The sequence below is a fragment of the Cololabis saira genome, chromosome 10, assembly GCF_033807715.1.
Source record: "Cololabis saira isolate AMF1-May2022 chromosome 10, fColSai1.1, whole genome shotgun sequence".
NCBI lineage: Eukaryota > Metazoa > Chordata > Actinopteri > Beloniformes > Belonidae > Cololabis > Cololabis saira.
Window position 1 is genome coordinate 42,256,658 of NC_084596.1, and position 14,907 is coordinate 42,271,564.

A 14,907-nucleotide genomic window follows, 5' to 3' on the forward strand; every position below is an offset into this window, starting at 1 on the left:
GGATGAGGGGGGATGGCGTCCCTCCTGAAATAAAAACGGTCAAAATCATCCCCCCTGTAAAACTGCCATCCCCCCTTTCCATCCCTTATGTCATTTCATCAATGAATGTGGTTTTACTGCTATTTCAACATTTAGACTCATCACCAGAAAAATAACAGCAGAAAAATTACTTTTTTGACAATTTTCACCTGTTTCAAGTACATTTTCACTTGAAATAAGTAGGAAAATCTGCCAGTGGGACAAGATTTATCTTCTCATTACAAGCAAAAAAACATTGTTCCACTGGCAGATTTTTCTACTTATTTTAAGTGAAAATCTACTTGAAACATTGTTGTTTTTTCCAGTGATGAGTCTTGTTTTAAGTCTAATGAGATATTTTTTTACTAAAATAAGACATTTTAAATAAGACAAATATTCTTGTTAAGATTGTGAGTTTTTGCAGTGATCCATGTTACTTATCCTGTGAAGGACAGAGTCATATTGATAAGTTCAGAAAAGTGTTTTTTATTGTTGTGTTATGATGTATTTGATGTAAGCCCAGTGGATATTTAAAGCTTACAGAAGGCTGCATTTAACTGCTGCTATGTCATTCCTGCAGTATTTCTGCAGGTGTTTTGGTCACTGCTATTATTTGTAATATATTATATTATTTGTAATCAGCACAAATTATCTGTCCCCATATGATCAAATCCACCATCCCCCCTGATTTCTTTTTACAACTCGAGTACTGGGAAGAATGTAATTGTAGATATCTGAAATGCTCTTTTTGACTCGGAAGAATTGAATTGGGGATATCTGCAGCACATATCCAGTCTAGCTGTTAATTATTAAAACGTCTTGCCATAGTAATGTCTGCTTTGGTCCCTCAGGTGCGGGTGCGTGAGTTTGCCGTCGCCGTGTCCAATCAGACGCCAGTGCGCCTGCGTCAGGAGCGCACGGTGAAGGCGCTGCGTCGGGCAAGTTTCCCCCTTAGGCTACTGTTCACATCTCATCCCCTACTCCATGTGTGATTGGACAGGGGGGGTAACACCTGAATATGTGCCGGGTTTTGCTGCTCTAAGCGGAGCACTTTCCTGCCCCCGCAGAGGTCAGCATGTGCCGGAGCGCACCGCCGGAGCGCGGAACCACCCGCGTCCTCTGACGCGTCAGTTTGGAGGACTCTTCAGCTTCAATTTCGGTTTACTTGTTTCGGTCGAGCAGGATTTATTTAAGTAAGGATTCGTTGTTGCAATGGAGCCCCCAGCCAGCCCGGGGGAGATGGACTTCACGGTGGAGAACGTGGAGTCGGTGAGTTACTTTAAATAGGGATCAGTGCGCAGACGCTCCTTTCACACCAGCATAGAGATAGAGATACCAGCCTCTTATAAATGAAAGTACCTGCACATCATCATGTGTTTTAGTATAAACATGCTGCACAACTAGTTCACACTATTGTAGTTTACGGGAAGACCTGACAACTGGACCATGTGTAACATGATGCCGGCTATAGCTGCATTCTGTCCTAATAATAACTAACACCATGTGCCTTGGATTAGTTGCTAGGAGAATATTTTCCACTATCAAATAATTGGTCATCCAGCATGCACGATTGTTAATGGCCCTCGTTGAATTACCATATGACATGTATGACATGTATCCATATTTTATTGGGAAGCACTGTGTGATTTCTACACACACACACACACACACACACACACACACACACACACACACACACACACACACACACATATATATATATATATATATATATATTTATATATATATATATATATATATATATATATATATATATATCTACATATGTTGTCGTTGTCAGAAAAAAGCCCAAAATAATATGCAATAACAAAAAGAAATGATTGTATGTTGATGAAAGTTCTTGTAATGCCTGTATGTTCATGTATCTGTGGAGGGGTGAATGTGTCTAGATATTTTTATTTGTTTTTATTTCATTTTATTGATTTATTTTTCAGTTATTTTATTTTTACATGATGCGCTGACTGGAGAGCACTTTTAATTTCATTGTGCATGGTGATAATGACAAAGATATATATATATATATATATATATATATATATATATATATATATATATATATATATATATATATATATATATATATATATATATATATATATTAGTGGTGGGGGAAAAAATCGAATATATTGTTGCGCTCTCTGTCGCAATAAATAATCGATAAACTGACAGCAAATATCGATATTTTATTACAACACACATGATGGATTTACGCAGTTGTCACCGCACTATTGTTCATGCACTTTAATTTGTCCAGCTGTTCAGAGTTTACATTTACAAGACTAGGAGGCAGAGAGGAACTATGCAAATGCACATTCTTTGTACATTGGATGAAGTCTTGGCATTGAATAAATGCATAACTACAGACGTTTTCCTTTTAATGGGTATTTTTTCTTTTTCAGTCACATATATCGTGATATATCGTTGATTCAATTTCTTACAATATATCAAATATCGTAGAAATTGTGTATCGTGATATTATCGTTGTCGTGGGCCACATATCGCCACAGTATTGAATCGTGAGTTACCCGTATCGTCCCACCCCTAATATATATATATATATATATATATATATATATATATATATATATATATATATATATATATATATATATACTGTATGTATATAGGTAAACTTTGCTTACTTACCTAGCATTTGTCATTTCTTACACCGGACTATACAGTGAGCAACAGAGCCACAATAAAAGAATAAGCTGGATGTGAGATCTGCCCGTTCACATCCTTCTCAGCAGTTTTTCTACCACTTGTGTTGCTGGCTTTGATCAAGCTTTCCCCCTGCAGGCTCTCTATCAGCTGTACTTTGATCCAGACATGGAGCTTAAAGACGTGGCCCAGAAGTGGCTGACCCAGGCCCAGGCGTCTGCACAGGCGTGGCAGTTCTGCTGGGCCCTGCTCAGCCCCGACAAGGTCTGTCGCCGTTTTTCTGCAGCCGCATGTTTCCATTTGTCGCTATTTCTGTGACTTTTTAAGGAATGTTTGCAGTCAAGAGCGAAAGTTAGGACCCACCTTTTGGATTCTTTTTTTGGTGAAAAAACATAATAACAAGCATCTGATGATAGAGGGTTTGCATTGACGTCACTTCCCCACTGGACCAGCCCCCTTACTCTCACTGAGTGGTAAAACATCAGTAAAAACAGCTGCAACTAGTGGAGAAGACGGGATAACAGCCGATTACCGGCTTAAATTAAAGGCAGTTGGACTTGACGGTGACCCGTACAGTTACCCCAAGAACCAGTGGTCCATGGACATTAATATTTGGTACAGTTACCAAGAACCAGTGGTCCATGGACATTAATATTTGGTACAGTTACCCCAAGAACCAGTGGTCCATGGACATTAATATTTGGTACAGTTACCAAGAACCAGTGGTCCATGGACATTAATATTTGGTACAGTTACCAAGAACCAGTGGTCCATGGACATTAATATTTGGTACAGTTACCCCAAGAACCAGTGGTCCATGGACATTAATATTTGGTACAGTTACCAAGAACCAGTGGTCCATGGACATTAATATTTGGTACAGTTACCAAGAACCAGTGGTCCATGGACATTAATATTTGGTACAGTTACCAAGAACCAGTGGTCCATGGACATTAATATTTGGTACAGTTACCAAGAACCAGTGGTCCATGGACATTAATATTTGGTACAGTTACCAAGAACCAGTGGTCCATGGACATTAATATTTGGCCACGAAACCAGTTTCCTGATATTTATATGTACTTAATTTCTACGCCGGGGAAATACACGAAACAAAGCTTGAAGGCTTACAAAAGTTTTGACGCTTGGTCCAACTTCAAGGCAGGATTTGTTGGTGAAATTAAAGTGATGAGGACACTGAACTTTATGATTTGACCGTTTAACGTTAGCTACCCAAAAATCCAACATTACCTGATACAAAATGGGAACCACAAATCCACGTTTCGGTGTCTGGAATCCAGTTGTTTCTGTGAATTGCAGCGATCCATTTGTCTCTCTTAAGCTTATTTTTCGTCACTCTGTAAAACGATAACTCTGATTTCTTGCTAAATCTATGATTACAGTCGATCGCACAACAGCTCTTTCCCATTTTAGATGTTTTCCAGTTGCTCAAACTGAAAGTTTACGCTGCCACTCAGTCTTTCTGCCACTTAGTCTTTCTGACACTCAGTTTTTCTGACACTCAGTCTTTCTGCCACTCAGTCTTTCTGACACTCAATAGGCGTAACCCGGTGTGACGTCATGCGCATTCCCTCTATAGCATGTCTTCATTTAAGGTAAAAAGACAAACAACAACACTTGATGAATGACACACTTTTGACCAGAGGTGTCTTCAGTATTCACATTCATTACTCATGTAGAAGTATAGATACTAGAGTTTAAAAATACTCCTGTAGAAGTTGAAGTATCAACTCAAGTTTTTTACTCAAGTAAAAGTATAAAAGTACTGGTTTCAAAACTACTTAAAGTATAAAAGTAAAAGTAATGTAAGGGGGGGGGGAAAGCCATTAAGGACAAAAGCCATTGAAAATGAATGTATCTTAGTATAATGTAAATATATTAAAGAACCATATATGTGTACTATTGAGCATTAACATGTGTTTCAGAGAGCAGCAGATATGATGACTAGTTGCCTATAAGTATGGTAATGGTGCAAAAAGTCAAACTTCAGAGGCATGTTATCATTTATCCTAACCTTTATTGGAATGTACATCCAAGTTTAGTTGCAGGAATCTGAGGGAACGGATGTAAGAACAAAACTGGACAAGAACATCTGAAACAACCACAACCAAATTCACTCTATCCGGATGGAGCAATTTAACTGGATAGTTTTTATTTAAAGGCCGAAATGAAATAGAGTAACGAGGCTGTTTTTAAAATGTAAGGAGTAAAAAGTACAGATAATTGCGTGAAAATGTAAGGAGTAAAAGTAAAAAGTCGTCTGAAAAATAATTACTCCAGTGAAGTATAGATAACCAAAATTTTTACTTAAGTAAGGTAACGAAGTATTTGTACTTTGTTACTTGACACCTCTGCCTTTGACCAAAGTTTAGCTGCTGGACAAACATGTCCAATGCAGAGGAATTCAGTTGACCTAGTGACTGCAAGGTTCCTATGTGAGGCTGCAGAACAAGCCCACATCATCACCGCTCCACCACCGTGCTTGACAGTGGATTTGATGAGTTCCTGTTGAAACGCCGTCTTTGGTCGTTTTGACCGGGCGGCTCAGTGCCATGCTTGGTTTTGTCACAGTGGCACTGAGTAGTAAGACATTCAACTCCACTCTGCACACATCCCTATCACGTTGTTCCAGAGGTCTGGGGGTTTGTACCGGTGCAAACCTCCGTTGTGCTTCCATGTTCTTTTCAAACAAACCACACTTGTTCAGTCTTAACTGTGTAAACAGGACCTTCAAAATATTCAGTGAAGTCTGTAGGTCTGACATGGAGCTCTTGATATATCCATACATATATTTTAATTTTCTAACCATCTGAATAATCTTAGTTGCAGTTAAACTTTGGACTCCACATTGTTTGGAAATGTTTTTCTTTTAAGTCTTCCCAAATTGCTGTGCAGCAAAAGTGCCAAGGATGTGGTGGATAGGACCCAGATGCAGGAGACCAGGAGGGAGGAGTTCCAAAAAACTTTTTTTATTTCAAACAAAGAAAAGCGCTCCTTAACAGGATTGCAAAGAAACCAGAACATGAATGTGGAAAAATCCAAAAGCTTGACCTGAAACATGGAGGGTAGGAACAGTACGGACCAGCAGGGAGCAGGGGAAAGACAAGACCAGATATACACAGGAGGGTTGATGAGACGCAGGTGCAAATGATCAGGGCAGATGGGAACCAGGGAAATCAAACCAGAACTGAAACACAAGGACACGGGGTTTCAAAATAAAACAGGAACCAAAACATGACAAAAAGTTGCTTCTTTGAGACCACAGCTTATGTCTTGCCTTGTTGGCATTGCGTTAACACACACAGGAATGCTCCAGACGAGCAAACTGCCAAAACATTTGCTTTTATAGAGATCTTCACCCCTTCCAGCCACTTCATAAAGGGCTGATGAATAGAAGAAACTTAGGCCCTCAGAAAAGTGAGGAGATGCTCAGTATTTCCTACCACCTTCTCTTCTCAGCATCTTTTCTGAAGTTGTATTTACCTAACTACTGAAATACTTTTACTCATAAACAGACTAGGATTAAAAGAGGGGGCACTAACTTTTGCAGATGACCATGAGTGCGTTTACCTGGGAAGTTTAATTCCTCTTTAATTCAGAATTAAAATTAAATCCGAAAATGAGTAAAAATGACCATGTAAACACCTAATTCTGAATGAAAATGGCCATTCTGAATTAAAGTTAATTCCGAAGTAAGTGGCTGGTTTATTCCCATTTTAAACCTGAATAGAATAATTCCGCGATCATGTAAACACTCATTCCTCTTTAAATTAATTCCGGTCTTTCTTTCTGCTCGTTCCCTCGCCCGTCTGTCTCCATGACGCTTATATTCCACGCTGGGCTGGTTTTCCAAACAAAGTTTCAAGATGCAGCAGCAGTAAACGCTGGTCAAGAGCAGAGACCATTTATTTAATAAATAGCTTGGAGGACCTGGAAATAATTAAAAGAACAGATGGAAACAGGAAACATCAAAATGGTGAGCTTTTCAAAGTTGTAGCGGCTAAGATAAGCTAAAAATGGCTAAGTTAGTTTTTCTTCCGGTAGTTTAACTTCCGGTCCCCCCCCTATCCAATCAGAACCTTCCCAACCCCCAGACCTGGAGAGGAATTGGAGAAAGACCATCAAACGTGTTTTCCATGTAAACCTCAATTCAGAATTACTATTTCCATGTAAACTCGAAGGAAAATAGTTTAATTGTGAATGATTTAATTTGGAATAATTAATTCTGAATTAGAAAACATCCTGTAACCGTGGCCCTTAATCCCTTCACAGATCCCAGAGGTTCAGTTTTTCGGAGCGAGCACCCTCCACGTGAAGATCTCCCGCCACTGGTGTGACCTTCCTGCGGAGCAGCACGACGGCCTGAGGATGCAGCTGCTGTCCCACGTCCTGCTGTTCTCCTCGGGGGCCCCGGCTGGTGCTGACCCGGCTGTGCGTGGGCCTGGCCTCCCTGGCCCTGAACCTCATCCCCCAGGCCTGGCCCAAGCCCGTGGCCGACATGGTGAGGGCCTTCCAGCCGCAGAAGCCCGACTCCGGGGACGGCTCCGGCGGTGCCGAGGCCCCGCGGGACCCGCAGGTAGGGATGGGCGGTATGCACTAAAAAAATTATCACGATCATTTCTGGCATTTATTCCGATAACAATAAAAATGACGATAAAAAAAATACAAATTCAACTCCACCTTTGTAACTATAAATCTATCTCCACATTCAGTCTCTGGAGCCAAAACACTGCTCTAAAAGATACTAAATGCTACTAAACTACACCAATGGGAATGTATCTTTCTTTCTTTCTTTCTTTCTTTCTTTCTTTCTTTCTTTCTTTCTTTCTTTCTTTCTTTCTTTCTTTCTTTCTTTCTTTCTTTCTTTCTTTCTTTCTTCTTTCTTTCTTTCTTTCTTTCTTTCTTCTTTCTTTCTTTCTTTCTTTCAGGCTCATATCTTTCTTTCTTTTCTTTCTTTCTTTCTTTCTTTCTTCTTCTTTCTTTCTTTCTTTCTTTCTTTCTTTCCTTCTTTCAGGCTCATATCTTTCTTTCTTTCTTTCTTTCTTTCTTTCTTTCTTTCTTTCTTTCCTTCTTTCAGGCTCCTTTCTTTCTTTCTTTCTTTCCTTTCTTTCTTTCTTTCTTTCTTTCTTTCCTTCTTCCTTCTTTCTTTCTTTCTTCTTTCCTTCTTTCAGGCTCCTTTCTTTCTTTCTTTCTTTCTTTCTTCTTTCTTTCTTTTCTTTCTTTCTTTCTTTCTTTCTTTCTTCTTCCTTCTTTCCTTCTTTCCTTCTTTCTTTCCTTCTTTCAGGCTCCGTTCTTTCTTTCTTTCTTTCTTTCTTTCTTTCTTTCTTTCTTTCTTTCTTTCTTTCTTTCTTTCTTTCTTTCTTTCTTTCTTTCTTTCTTTCTTTCTTTCTTCTTTCTTTCTTTCTTTCTTTCAGGCTCATATCTTTCTTTCTTTCTTTCTTCTTTCTTTCTTTCTTCTTTCTTTCTTTCTTTCTTCTTTCTTCCTTTCTTTCTTTCTTTCTTTCTTTCTTTCCTTCTTTCCTTCTTTCTTTCTTTCTTTCCTTCTTTCAGGCTCCTTTCTTCTTTCTTTCTTTCTTTCTTTCTTTCTTTCTTTCTTTCTTTCTTTCTTTCTTTCTTTCTTTCTTCCTTTCTTTCTTTCTTTCTTTCTTTCTTTCCTTCTTTCCTTCTTTCTTTCTTTCTTTCCTTCTTTCAGGCTCCTTTCTTCCTTTCTTTCTTTCTTTCTTTCTTTCTTTCTTTCCTTCTTCCTTCTTTCTTTCTTTCTTTCCTTCTTTCAGGCTCCTTTCTTTCTTTCTTTCTTTCTTTCTTTCTTTCTTTCTTTCTTTCTTTCTTTCTTTCTTTCCTTCCTTCCTTCCTTCCTTCCTTCCTTCCTTCCTTCCTTCCTTCCTTCCTTCCTTCCTTCCTTTCCTTCCTTCCTTCCTTCCTTCCTTCCTTCCTTCCTTCCTTCCTTCCTTCCTTCCTTCCTTCCTTCATTCCTTTTACGTTGTGCATGGATTTAACGCAGAACCATAAATCAGCTTTACACAAAAACGTCATCAACGGGAATTTATCGTTTTTACCACAATATCTTACCGTGGAGGGAATTTTTTGATGGTTTATCGTGAACAGTAAAATATCGCCCCATTCCTACCCGCAGGCGCACTGCCTGGCCCTGCTGGAGCTGCTCACCGTGCTGCCGGAGGGAGTTTCCAGAGCAGCCGGCTGGCCAGGCCCGCCGGGCCCAGCCTGAGGGAGGCCCTGGTGGGGGGAGTGGGCCGCCGTGTGCCCCATGCTGCGGCAGCTGCTGCAGAGCCAGGACTCGTCCGGCCGGGTGAAGGAGAAGGTGCTGCGCTGCCTCTCCAGCTGGGTGGGGCTTGACGTGCCGCTGGGGGAGAGCCAGGAGCTGCTGCAACGACTGCTTCACCACGCTGGCCCAGCCCGAGCTGTTTGAGCCCGCCGTGGAGACCATCGTTACTGCCATCTCCCAGCCCGACTGCCAGAGGTGAGAGGAACGCACCGGGGCGGAGCTAGAGATGCACCGGTCAGGATTTTGAGGGCCGATCACCGATCACCAAAATCAGTATCTGCAGATCCCGATATTGCTGATCACAGCGTAAAATCCATAGATTTGTCAATATTGTTGTCTCATGTACAACACTGACATTGTAGTATTAGGTATAAAAATCAGGAGATGAGAAAATATCATGAATTTACTGTTTTATCGCAGGCTGAGGTAATGTGCAATATTTCACCCTCTAGAGACTCTTAAGCCTGAGTTATGGTTCTGCGTCAAAACGATGCCGTGCCTACGCCAGTGTGCTACGCGTCGACGCGTCACCGTCGCTGACGCCGTCACTGACGCCGTCACTGACGCCGTCACTGACGCCGTCACTGACGCCGTCACTGACGTGCACCTCCCGAAAATTGTAACTACGCGTGGAGGCGACGCAGACCAAACGCAGACGAGAGGGCTGTGATTGGTTCACTTGGTAACAACGCATTTCTGGTTCCGGTTCGAAGCAGTCGTGAACTTTCGAGCGCTCTTTTCTTCGTGTATGTGTGATTTTTTTTTGTTTTGTTTTTTTCACAATAGTTGTCCTTATCTCTTTGATTCACTGTGACCGGAAAAAGTCGGATAAACCATTCAGGAAAAGATCGCGAATTAGCGGTCGCGGGGGGTACTGCACCGCAGAGAAATGGAGTGACGGAGAAGTCCGAAGGTTCACGACGGCGTCACGGTGACGGCGTCACGGTGACGGCGTCACGGTGACGGCGTAGGCACTGCGTCGATTTGACGCAGAACCATAATTCAGGCTTTAGAGACGACTTTGTCTTTGTCTTTGCTCTTTGCTTACAAAGAGTAAGTATAGTTTACTAGCTTCAGCTTTCCTCTGGTAATAGATGTGTACAACACAACGTGCAGTACACCAACACACACAACAGCAGATATTTCACTCTATTAGAGTTGATAAAAGTTGTTAACTCTAAACTTTAGATTTCCTGTGGAAAAGGGTTGCTGCACACTCCTGTTCTTTCTCTGTGTTAGCAGCAGCCGACTTGGAGAAACTTTCAAATGTCTTATCAGCTTCGTTGTGTTAAAATTCTTTTATAACATTCCTCCTCAGGGTATCTTTTTTGCACACACTTTGCAAAACTGCAAATTTGTTGTTCTTTTTGGACATTGTAAAACTCCCATACCGGTGAGGCCGGTCACGCCTCCTTAGGACACCTGGGTCTGAGATGTGGAAACACAGGCGCGGGCGGCGGGTTGTTGTTGTAAACGTCATCGGATTGGCCTGTTTTGAACTAGGGATGTCCCGATACCATTTTTTTTCACACCGAGTACGAGTACGAGTACGAGTATTTTAATTTGTGTACTCGCCGATACCGAGTACCGATCCGATACTTCTACCACAAAAATAACTAGGCTAAAAATGCAATGAAAAATGCAATGAATTGGAAGACAGGTTTTATTTGCAACAGAAATTCAATTTTAAACAAAACTCAGCCGGCGGGGCTTGGAGCTGGCTGCAGCCACAGAGCAGCAGCTCCGCTGCTGCTGCTCAGCCAGGCTGCAGACTGACCCGGGGAGCCGTGGGGCGGCTCAACATCTCCCCCTAGCGGCGCTAACCAGTAACTACAACAACAACGAAGTATCGGTGCGTGGTATCGGAGATTTTTTGCGAGTACGAGTACGAGTATATGAGGGCAGTATCGGCCCCGATACCGATACCAGTATCGGTATCGGGGCATCCCCTTTGAACTATTATTTTGAGAACGCCGATCCAAACCGATAGGGGCATTATCGGCCGATACCGATCGGTTGCCGATCGGTTGCCGATCGATCGGTGCATCTGTAGTCGTAGGTGACGGTCCGATGTTAGCGGCTCCACTCAGACCTTGTGTGTGCAGGTACACTAACGCCCTGCTGGGCCTGCTGCCGCTGGTGCTGGGTCTGCACGAGCAGCTGAAGGCCGCGGCGGAGAGCGGGGACATGGAGACCTCCCATGGCATCTGTCGCATCGCCGTCGCTTTGGGGGAAACGCACTCCAGGTATCCTCCGATGCACATTTCTGCTTTTTTATTTTATACTGTATATATATTTTTTTATTAGGGAGGAAGGCACAGTAGAACAGGGATCAATTACACATTTACATTGAGAATCATATTATTTCTGTATGGCAATCTACAATATAGGGCTGGGGATCCATTCAAATGTCAAGAATCGATTGGATTCCAATTCTTAAGATTCAGAATCAATTATCAAGATATGATTTGATCCGATTGGATTCCAACATTGATTTGGGTTAGTGTTATTAAAACTGTTTTTTCAGCTGTTGCATGAATTATATGACTGTAGTTATGCAACATATGAATACTAGTATTATATTGAGATTCAACAGCAAGTATTGGCAGCTAATGATGCCCAAAGTTGTAATGATGAAAAAAAGCGATCTTTAGACATACGAATCGATTTTTAGGAATTAATATGAGAATCGAATTAAAATCGGTAAATCGATTTTTTCAACACAGGCCTACTACAATATACAGTATAATGTAGGATTTCACACCATAGAAATACTGTGCATCTTGATGAAATGAGAAAAAGATATACAGTCTACCTCCTAGGATGTTTTTCTTGATTTAAGAACAGAATATTACACTATTCAACAAAAATAATTATTAATAAATAACTGAAAATTATTTTAAGTAATAATTAAGTATTAAAGCTACACAGTATAAATTAAAAAATAGATGAATAAAAAGGAAAAAAACAAAAACAAAGCAAAACAAAAAAAAGAGAGCGGGGGGGGGGGGGCGGGGTGTCAATCAGGAGGCAGGGACTGGAGAGAGTGGAAGAATGTAAGAAAGGGAAGCCACTTATTATAAGATTTGTGACGTGCACATTTCTGAACCGTCTCAGTGGTCTGGGTGTTGAACTCCCGTGTGTTTGTCAGGGTTCTGCTGGAGCAGCTGGACCACTGGCAGGAATACCTGGCTCTGGTGAACATGATCCTGTTCTGCACGGGCTTCCCGGGACACTACCCCGTCAGCGAGACCACCAGCTCCCTCACGCTCACCTTCTGGTACACCCTGCAGGTACAGAAACACAAGAAAACCAGAGTAGGAAGAGCTCTCCCTTGTTCTCATTGCTTACCTTTTCCCTCGTGAGTTGCTCTTCCTCAACTCTTTTTTTTTTGTGATCAACGGTTTTTTATTATTTTGTTCATGCATACAATTAAATTGAACAGTTACAGATGTAATTGTATAGCACCTTTAAATCACCCGTCTCCAGTACTGGAGTTGAGGGGGGATGGCATCCCCCCCTGAAATAAAAACGGTCCAAATCATCCCCCCTGTAAAACTGTCATCCCCCCTTTCTATCCCTTATGTCATTTCATCAATGAATGTGGTTTTACTGCTATTTCAACATTTAGAGTCATCACCAGAAAAATAACTCCAGAAAAATAACTTATTTGACAATTTTCACCTGTTTCAAGTACATTTTCACTTGAAATAAGTAGAAAAATCTGCCAGTAGGACAAGATTTATCTACAAGCAAAAAAATCTTGTTCCACTGGCAGATTTTTCTACTTATTTCAATGGAAAATCTACTTGAAACAGGTGAAAATTGTTTTTTCCAGGGATGAGTCTTGTTTTAAGTGTGATGAGATTTTTTTTTACTAAAATGAGACATTTTAACTAGAAATAAGACAAATATTCTTGTTAAGATTGTGAGTTTTTGCAGTGATCCATTTTACTTATCCTGTGAAGGACAGAGTCATATTGATAAGTTCAGAAAAGTGTTCTTTATTGTTGTGTTTTGATGTATTTGATGTAAGCCCAGTGGATATTTAAAGCTTACAGAAGGCTGCATTTAACTGCTGCTATGTCATTCCTGCAGTATTTCTGCAGGTGTTTTGGTCACTGCTATTATTTGTAATATATTATATTATTTGTAATCAGCACAAATTATCAGTCCCCATATGATAAAATCCACCATCCCCCCTGATTGTTTTTAAAACTCGAGTACTGCCCGTCCCCCCACCCACCCTGTAGCGATCCAACAAGACAACAATAACACAACAACAGGACAAAACAAGCAACACAAGAAAAGCAAAAAAAAAAAAAAAAAAAATGTATAAATGTTCAGCCAATATTCAGTTCTTTCAGTTTTTCAATGGCATGTGTCCATATTTTTAATGTCCTGGTCCCGCACCATGAATTCTTGCCACTGAAAGTTCCATATGTAGAATGTTCATAAACAGATGAAACCAGTGACATGTTGTTGGATCGTGTGCTGGTTTCCATCCAAGAGCAAGCATATTTTTTAGCGGCTGTTAATCCTGCCAGGCAGGGCCGCCGCAAGGGGTGTGCCAACCGTGCGACCTCACTGGGCCTCGCGCCCCAAGGGGCCTCGCGCTATGGGCCGTTTTTTTTTTTTTTTTTTTCATTTTCTTTTTCTTTCTTTTTTTTCCTTTTTTCCTTTATAAATATCAACAGTCAAGTTCCATTACAGACCTAAATATGTACTAGTCTGTGCATATCAATAAATATATGTGCAATGATGCGCGTGTCTGTTGTCCAATACAACTGATCGGACCAAGCGCAGACACAAGCTGCTCTGATCCAGACGGTGCAGTTGGAACAAACTGTCACACAATGTCGAGAGAACGAGACAGATTCAGGAAATTTCCATCAGGGAATGAAAAAAGAAAAAAACTAAAGAAAATGGAAGAGTTTAATGCCTCTCTGAAAGGCTCGTTTGATAAATTTGTTACAAAAATCACTGATCCGCCCGGGTCTCAAGCAGCCGTGGGGCCCCGCGTCGAGGCAAGCCCAGATGATGATGAGGCAGGAGAAGGTATCCAGTAGTTTGCTAATTGGAGAGTTAAAATTGCGCATATCCGATCCGAAAAACCCAAAAATTTCGAGGGCCCCCCCAGCCATTTTGCACAGGGCCTCGCAAATCTCCCAGGCGGCTCTGCTGCCAGGTACACAACTTTTTCTTTGTAATGTAAGTTTAACTGAGAGTCATCGTTAATCAGGACCCTGAGAGAACATGGGATTGCCTTTCCAGTGACATTGGATATATATTTACTGACTTTTTACCAAAATGATAATAAAGGCGGGCATTACCAAAACATGTGAAAGAAGGATCTGTGGTGTTACTTGAACAAAAACTGCAAAGAGGAGACATAGCTGCAAAGCTCTTCCTGAACTCTTGACAAAGGACTTTAACTCAGACGTTTGTTTCTCTCTGTTATCCTTTCTTGAAATTTCAGGATGATATTTTGTCATTTGAGGAAGAAAAGCAGGGAGGATACCTGCAGATCTACCGGCCCGTTTACTTCCAGCTGGTGGACGTGCTGCTCCATAAATCCCACTACCCGTCTCAGGAGGAGTACGCCTCCTGGTCCTCCGACGACAAAGAGCAGTTTCGGATTTACAGGCGAGTGTGGGAACGTTTGCGCGTTTTTCATGGTATTTTAAATCTGTCTTTAAGTCCAAAGTACCTGATAAGATTTGGATTTGCTGAAAATTTAGGAGGAACATCTAGTGTTTCCAGTACTCAAGTTGTAAAAAAAAATCAGGGGGGATGGTGGATTTTATCATATGGGGACAGATAATTTGTGCTGATTACAAATAATATAATATATTACAAATAATAGCAGTGACCAAAACACCTGCAGAAATACTGCAGGAATG

General features: G+C 41.1%; 1 pseudogene; it reads left to right on the forward strand.

The window, feature by feature from the left end:
• The first annotated feature begins 966 nt into the window (after positions 1–966).
• The window catches only part of LOC133453083 (importin-13-like), a 30,424-nt pseudogene continuing 16,483 nt past the window's right edge, over positions 967–14,907 (forward strand).